This window comes from Bombus bifarius, unplaced genomic scaffold (genome assembly GCF_011952205.1).
Source record: "Bombus bifarius isolate JDL3187 unplaced genomic scaffold, Bbif_JDL3187 scf7180000007979, whole genome shotgun sequence".
Taxonomy (NCBI): Eukaryota; Metazoa; Arthropoda; class Insecta; order Hymenoptera; family Apidae; genus Bombus; species Bombus bifarius.
This window is the reverse complement of record NW_022884364.1, coordinates 1,373,525-1,382,819: the sequence shown is the minus strand read 5'-3', so window position 1 is coordinate 1,382,819 and position 9,295 is coordinate 1,373,525.

The following is a 9,295-nucleotide window of genomic DNA, read 5'->3' as shown; positions in this document are numbered from 1 at the left end:
ATCGCGATGACGATTTATTCCGTGCATTATTGTCAGTCTCCCGGTGAACACGAGTCGCAGTACCACACTAAAACGAACGGAACCGTTCGAATAAATTTTCACTTTAAAAATGTTGGAACAGAATAAATTTCTTTTGGAAGAAACCTACTATGACTCTTTGATCGTTTGCATGCGACACATTCGTATTCCATCTTCGTTTCTGGGAAGGCTAGTTCTAGTAAGTATAGTTTCGTGCTATTATTTTATTTTTTTTTTTTTTTTGGTGATTTGTGAATTATTTCCTGACGTTATTTGTATCAAGTGATGTAAAATTTCTTGATAGCGTGGTATGTATAACGCTCCTTTCAGAAAAATGATCGATAAAATAATTTTGAAACGGTATACGTATACGTATAGGCAATCTTTGTATTTAGATGCACAGTGAATATTAAATTTTTCTAGCGATAACGATAACGGTAATGAAATTTAAGATGTCATTTTTATTATCTTCGTATTGTATGAGAAATTATGTTTTGAAATTTACGAGGTATATTTTATCTTTCCTTTTTATACGTGAAATTATATTGAACTAATGCAAAACGTGTATTAAATCAACTTCGATTTCTTAAATCCCATAGTATATTACAGAAAAACGTTTCGCAAAAATATACGAAATTAATAAACAGCGGAACGATATCTTACCAATTCTTGTAGAAATACGATTGAGAATATACGCTGAAGAGAAACACGAAAAAAGGGGAGAAATTCTAGCATTTTTTATGTTCAGTATTAACGTTCAATTTGAACTAAAATGGAATTCTCGATCGAAATGAAATTTTTGATTCACTAAAAGATCTCGACTACTCGTAAAATCTCTATGAAACTACCATCCCGTCTGTCGTTACAGCGTTAAAATAACTAAAATCCAAACTCAGGACGACGAAACGAGAGAACATTAAAAAACAACGATTTGTTGGCGAGTTAAATCGATACCGGTGGACTCGTGCCATCGTAAACACTGTAAAAACCTGCAGGATCTCGAAGACCTCCACCACGGGGTTTCTCTTTGTTGCGATCGGCAGCGGTGGTGGCTGCGGAGGCGCCTCCTCCGCCCCTATCGCATCGAAACGGGTGGAGATCCCTCGGTTAGCGTGCTCCCCGTTCCTTGATTTGGCCGAGCACAATGCACAATAAAAGAGCATTAGATCGTCGGCTTTGTCGAGCGGTTGCACGACTTCTCGTAACAATGGCGTGGCCCCCACTCGGCCCGAGCACTCGAAACACCTGGCAAACAAGGAAACAATGCGCACGAGCCGCACTTCGACGGGATTTCGCGCATTTGGGGTGCGCGCATGCTAACAAATTATCACTCCCTCTGTCACTTTTCGTTCTCTTTATCTCTCTCTCTCTTTCTTTCTCTCTGCCGATTTTCTTTCTTCTTTTCTCTTCGCGTTTTTCACGCACCCTCACATGCTACCAACCACTGCCACCTTCGTGCACACCGCCGTGAAATACTTTTCTTGCTCGCGATTACGCAGCAACCTCGTGTCAATCACAGATTTGACGATGACCGCCATCAACGTGACGCGATGATACAGACACAGGGTATATCTGTTGGCAAGAATATACAGTAGAACGTCGTTTATTCGAACAGGTTGGCAGACGAGGCAGTTGAGACGATAGAAGTTGAGAGTTAACTTGCTTGTACGAAGCAAGTGCGGATGAACGAGCATCTGCTGTTCCAATTTTCACTTCATTGGTATTATGTTCTTAAATTCGTTAATATCGTTCTAGTATATAGATCGTCAATAGCTTGCTGATCTAGCAGTACGATTTTAACTTTTGATTCATCGATATATCAGATTCGAAGACGAATTGTATTTTTCAATTTCTGATTTGTTCATTTAATTTTCTACTCGTCAGTATTCGTTCAATTTGTAATTCAACGATGGACAGCGGATTTTTATTGAAATTCGTATTTCCGTAAATCTAATTAAACGAATGGAATTTCGGTAGAAATTTAGTTTCTCCGCAGAATATTAGAATAAGCGCAATACATCTTAGACAATTCGTCTATTTTCGCGTAATACGTACAATTTGTGCGTTTTTGTTACTTTGAATTTCCCACAAACGCACACAAACTTGCAGTCCATTTCTAATCCACCAATTTCCCCACAAATTTTAACACATCGGTGTAATTGTAATTTTCAATTCGTTAATATTGCATCCATTTTCAATTAGACATAAACTATTTAAACTTAATTTAATTTTCCACCTACCAACATTTCCTCGACTCTTAACTCGCAATTATTGCTTGTGCTATTATTTTCATCCGATTCTTCCTCTCATGCTACTAATTCTTAATCAAAGAGGAACGTTTTCCATACAAATGGAAAAAAAGAGGAAAAAGAAAAGAAAAGAAGGGAAGAGTAAAGTGCATTCCCTTTGACATAATACTAGCCGTTGACCTATCGTTGTAAAACATCGAGCGGAAGGTGACGCAACGAGGGCGAGAAAAAAGGGAAGAAAGAAGAAAATCAACCCGCATGTGCTCGGACGCACTTGAAAACGAAAAGTACTTTTGGACCAAGAGCGATATGGAGGCGGTATACGTCGGAGAACGTGAAGAGTGTACCGAGGGTGCGTGAACTATGAAATGCACCGGCTATACACGTTCCCTCTTTCGACAAATGTAGCTCTGAAAAGCTACGAGAAATGTTTATAATTGGGATCGTTGGCCCGTTGCGCTCTCTTTTCTTGATACCCAGTCGTGTACAATCGCATGCACGCGAATAACGTTGGCATATTTTATGCCATACTATCCGAATGTGTATTATGACGATTTTAAAGGATTGATATATTTTTGAAAAATTTGTTTCGCATAGGTGTTGTGAACAGCTTCTAACTTGGGAGATGAAAATGAAAAGATGCGAAGAAGATTATCACCCGGAAATATCTGGATATATTGGCAGATTTGTAAAAGGAGTATATACGAATTTTATCGAATTTACAAATTAACGAGAGAGACCAAAAGAAAATAAACCCTGTTTTTAGACGTGTGTGTTATTTTCGTATCGCTTTGCTACAAACGTACAGTCCTTCAGATGTTCCGTTTCATTTATTAAATCACTTATATTGTAACAATTAATTTGATGTAACATTTTCTCTGTCAAGATGTTTCTACAATTGAAAAACATGAAAATGTAGTTTTAAAAATTCTCCACTAGATTGTGAGAAGGGATGGGAAATTCAGACTCATCTTAGAAACGAGTTAATAACGAATTAATCACTAAAAAGCATTGATTATCTCGCGTAATCAATAGATCGTGAAACAAACCTTCTTTCATACAGCCAAATCGTTTATCCCCGGGAAAAAAGTCAGAATCGTCGTTTCTTCGAAAATATTCTTCGATGTGAAATATCTTCAAAAGCGGGAATTTTAAAAGAAGCTTCAGTTCGTCGAGGCGCAACGCGACACTACATTAATAACAATTTCATTTCGCGCGGGATTGAAAGCAAGAGGACTGGGCGAAGGTGCTCGAAGCTTCGGTCACGAGAGCACAGAGCGGCTGAAATTTGAAATTCAATCGCATGCAAATTTCTCCGACGAGGGAAGACACTTACGGCTAACCGGCGAACAAGATCGAGGATTCGTCGCTTAGCGTGCTGTAAACACTCGTCCCTTTTTACCAGGCTTATGAAATATTGATAGGCCTCCATTTGGTGTGCACGAGCGCGCGCGCGCCAGTGAAACGAGCGTCGCCTCGATGACGTTAACGATGTCGCCGGTTCAAGAGTAAAAACGACACGGCGGAAACGCGTTGGAATTTCAAAACAGATCGCCTCGCTCCAGCTTCGAATTATCGCGAGTCTAGAGAAATTATGCGATGGAAAAATGGTAATGCAGAATTAGCGATTTTGTATATTTTTTTCTTTTTTTTTTTTTTAAGAATGTGTAATAATTTAGCACGGAGGGGATATAGATTTAGATTTTAATTGGACCGAAATTTGATTTAAGATGATATTTTTTAGGATTTTTTAGCATATCTATAGAGTTTGTCTATCGTTTTTGAGAAATTTGAAATACAAAAAATTAGATTATTAAATATTATTATTGTTAGCGTAATTAAACCATTTGAGGAAGATGTATATTTTTTGCGGTAGGACTAAAGTAAGTTGCTATACATTTTTGAGTATCGTTACATGTTCTTCAAGTACCTATGAATCATTTCATCGCTCTCCTAATAGAGTTTAAGATACAAGAAGTCGAGTCTCTCTTTTGAAATATTTTTATAAAGAAATCGCGTTTACGAATGCGTACAATTTTTCAGTCATTTGTAATTAATTCTGATTATCGTCTAATATAAAAAAAACTAATGACATATAAAGTCAAGGATCAAAATACGAAAGATATATAGCGGATCTAAAAATTCTTCCTTAGTTTTTAGAAGCATCCTTTGTATTCTATAATTTTTATCGCGTTATACAATGATTCTTTTAATTCGGTTCACATCTTTCCTTCGACTTAACCACTGTTCACAGTTGAAAGGCTCGCGCGAGACTGATCTTGCTTGGCGGACGTTTGGCAAGGCGCAAAACAGAAGTCTCGATAGTGGATATCACTGAACGTAAGAAAATTGCCAATCGGTAGATTAGCTCGCTAGGCATCATCACTCATTGCATTTCTGTCGGCTCGAAGCGCGATAAAGAAGGTGAGATTTCGTATATAATTAGATAAGGATCGATCGGATCGTTATAATCAGCTAATTTACACTTTGGAAGCAATCGCGTTTATGGCACGCTCGCCTATTGAGAGTACAATGGACAATAAATTGCTGAAAGGGTTAAATTGTTCTAAGGGTTAAAGTAAGCCTTTTAACTGCGAAAACGTGTTTTATAAAATTAACAGAGATCCAAGTTTTTGTTCCTTGGAACGGAACAATCACGTTTTTACAAATTCATTATTTGGTCCATAATGTTAATACCTTTTAAGGACATAAATATATGTATATTTCTATGATCACTTTATACCCCTATATTGCTTTTCCCGAAATTCACATTTTGTTGTCGAACCTTATTATTGTATTATTATTACCATTCTGTTTCCTCAGTCTCCTGTTTTCCATTATTATCTCCGCCTTCCCATTTAATTTATTTTCGTATTCAAAGTTAAATATCAAACAAAATATAGCTATATTTTATCTTCAACTTTCAATTGCTTTTTCCCTTATTCGTGATAATAATATGTTGTTGTTTATCATTTTACGGGTCTCGGAAACATTCTTACTCACACACACACACACACACATAATATATATATCGAAATATTTAAATGTTATTTTTTGCACACGTTTGATGATTTTTCTCCTTTCAGTTGTTGTTAACATGCAACGTATGTTTTAGTTTACAGAAGAAAAATTACTAACATTTATCCAGCTCACATTGCAAAGGATTATAGTAATTAAGAGATATCAAACACATGCGTGAGAAAAAGGTTTTAATTTCTTCAGGAATGGATTTACTAAGGTCAGATAAAGATGATTACCCGATATCTCTCAGTCATATTTACATAAGTTACATTTATGAATAACAAATAAATAATATTTTTAGATTGCTGAGAAATTATACGTTTGTATCATTTGTTCAAATCACGAATTAATATTAAAACTCTACTTATTATGTTTTCCCAAATATAACGTACCTAGGCTCTTACGATTAAAGTTATATGATGAAAATAGATAAGCTAGTCGTAATAATAGCTGTATTTTTACTTCAACAAAATGACAATTAATTGCACTAACCGAAATTGCATGTTTGGTAGTTCTAATATCAAACACAAAGCAAACGCACATGCAAGCAGGTATTTGTAAGTAGCCCGAGTCTATAATATAAAATTCAGAAATACGCCGATAGATTTCTAATGAACCGAACTGTCTCGAAGAAACAAAGTTAGTAATCCTCTTAAACAGAAGCACGAGTGCCGCCATTATAGCCCAAGACTGTTTACACGATCAAACGTTCGCTTAAATGGCGTGCTCCTCCTCCGCTCCGGTGGAATCGCTGGTCGTTCCGCTCTTACCCCAGAAACGTTCCTCTGCAACGTTCCTCCTAACGAGCGTCCAAGGAAATTGTATACGAAACACGTGGTCGGTCTATCTGTGTAAAGCCCGGCAGCAGAAGGAGAGAATATTCCGGGATTACGGTTGCCTTCCACAGAGAGAAAATCCGTGGTTCTTTCGCCGAGAGGAAGCTTCAGTTTGCCGTTTCTGAATCGCGTAGGTAAATGGCTGTTCTCTTTAACCGCATACACGAGGCTCTTACGATCAAAAAGGGGGGCGGGAGACACGACGAGGGAGGAGACAAAAAAAGAAAGAAAGAGGAAGACAAGAAAAGAAGAAAGGAAGACGCAAGAAGAAAGTAAGAAGTAGAAAGACAGAGTTGTAAGCGGCCACGTCGAAGGTGGAGGGAGAAGAAGAAGGAAAGAGGAAAAGTGATAGAGGGAGGAAAGGAAGAACGAAGGAGGCTTGTCGCGAAACAGAGAGAGGATCAGAGGATCGTAGGAGTGGTGTTCTCGAGGTGGTAAGCACGACGAGGTAAAAAGGAACGACGTTGGAGGAGAGGAGGTTGGGGTGGAAAAAAGGCAGAGAGTTACTGGCGGGAAAAACGGTGTCTTGGAAAAGGTGCAAAGCCGACAGTATTCTTTGTAGCGGGGGATATTCGCCTTCTGTGCCGAAGACCTCTCGCACTTCTTTACCTTTTCCAACCCCTGCTCCACTCTCCACTACCACTAGCATCAAATCCAAGACCCACCACCTTCTTTTCTTCCTTCTTCTTGTGCACCAACCAACTTGTCCCCCTTCCACCGTTCTTTCTTTTTCTCCTCTTCCTCCTTATTCGCTTCTTCCACTTCTTCTCTTCGTCCTTCTCTCGCCTTCGACTCGATTTCTCACTTTCTTGCCTTGATCGTCTCTCCTTCGTCTTCGGTGCACAACGATTACAGCGCAACTACCGTAGCGTCGAAGCCAGTAGTCTTCCCTTCTCTGCTAGTAGTAGTAGCAGCTTACTTCTCCGCCCATGCTGGATCCCTTACTCGACAGCCTCTTGTGCCACGAGATATTTACCAACATCCAAGATGGCGGCATAATCTTGCCGGCTTTTCGTCGAAAGTCGACGAGTCATCCAACGCAGCCAGTCCCTTTTTTTTGCCCATAAACACTTTCATCGGTCTCGTTTCACTGACTCCGCCCTGGCTGCTCGCCCTGTTCATCCCCTTTCACCGTTCCTTTTCCTTTCACTCCACGTTCCTTCGTTTCTTCCTTCTTGCTCGGTGGTCTCTGACGGAGCCCTCGGCCCTTTCGAGTTTCCTCCACTCGCGATTCTTTTGCGAGATCGATCATAACACGCGTCCTGCGCGTCGATTATCTCTTCCGCGCGTCTACGTAATCTTGCGAATTTTGAAAGACATTGGACGTTGATAGGCATACGGATATCCGATGTCGTCGAGGTTTGAGGAGATCGACGTCGGTTTGAAGTTGGTTGTGATAGGTTTCAGGATCCGATGGTTGCTTTGTCAAGCACGAATGTTTTGGATGCTTTAGATTTCTATATTCCGATTAGACGACGTAGTAATTATTTTCCTTGGACTATAGACCGTCCATAAATAATCATCGGAATAAACAATCCGATAAACAATCGTCCGAATCATAAATAATTTCGATTCCTTATTTCACACGAAATGCACAATTGTTCTACGTCATTGAAAAAACACTCGCAATAGACGTATCAAACGTAGCTGCAAAACAATTTACGAAATTTGCTAAACATTATATCAAGTACGACGAAGCTTCGAAGATCAAGAAGGGACAAAAACAATACACTATAAATCTATCGCCAAGAGGAATTTCTCGAGGATTGTATATAAAAAATTGGATGAAAAATCAGAGACTTAACTGGAAGAAAAAAATCTTCACGGACGATGTTGGCATTCGAAGGGTTAACCAACGAAATCATTTAACCAGGCAGCCTTTTTTCTCCTCGTACTGAGCATAGTGTATGAGTAAGAAAAGAGGCAGGAGGCAAAGCGTGCAATAAGTCGAGGGACACCCTCGACAGATTTACCGGAAGGAGATCGAGAGGGAAGAAATCAGGAGAGGTAAATACGCGTGGCGTAGAGAGTCCATGGATAAGAAGCAATCGAATCGAATAGTGGAACTCGTGGAATCCGCAATCCGTCGCGAAGTGAATGGCGAAACGCCTAAGGGTTTCTATGGTCGGGTATGCCCGCCGTCTGTTCCTCTGTCCATCGACCTAACCTAACCTACCCGGAACTTGAGATTAATGTGGTAATCGCTGAATCAGCGAAAGACACGGCAGGCGACAGTGAAAAGGAAGAGGGATCTTCCTCTTCCTCGTGACTTCCATATGTTTCTCCTCGAACGAACAATCGAGGGAATATTGCTGGACGATAAACAAACGAGGAACACGAAGATATATACAGTGGCTGGGAAAATTATGGGCACATTTTATGTATTACGGCACGTGTTAATTAATAGATTACGGATTTTTATGGGTTTGTAGAAAATTTGTAAATGCAAAATTGCACAAAGTACACACAATATGGACAAATATATAACATATTTAAAGTGTTATTAATATATATGTTACCTGGTAGATAAAATAATTTTCTACCGAGGTCTTAATTGTATTGTGAGAGATGCAGTCTATCAGTTAATTAGATCAAAATACAGGTGCTAGGTGTTTACTGGAAAATTGTATATTCGTATAAGTTGTATATTTGTATAAGTTTAAATTAATCAACTGGGCACAACTTTCGTTTATTGCTCATTGATGACTCGTTATTTTCTCAAGTCAAACGTCATTATATTGGGTTAGTCTCCTGGCTATATATCATTCTTCGAAATCATCAAGTAACTTCATGCATAACTTCCTGTATTCAGTTTGTACTTGAAAATGGTTTTAAAGGTGAAGAAACTGAGTTAATTCTATAAGGTATGCCTGAAAATATACTACTCCTTTCTACTTATTACTCGATGCTTCATATATTCTTGCGGTTAAAACCTCTGAATATGAAGAAAGCGTTAGAAAGTACTAGGAATTCCATTCACTCGTTTTCATTAAAAACCTTTCAATTTTATCAGAGATTTCGTTAATTTCGTTTAATATTCGTAAATTAGAATATCATTCGCTATAAGTCACGTATGCTGGAAAATATAATTGTAAAATGCACAGTACTATACAACACAGCGCATTCTTACCTACCATACAACGATAAAACACGTAATATGAATAAATGGAA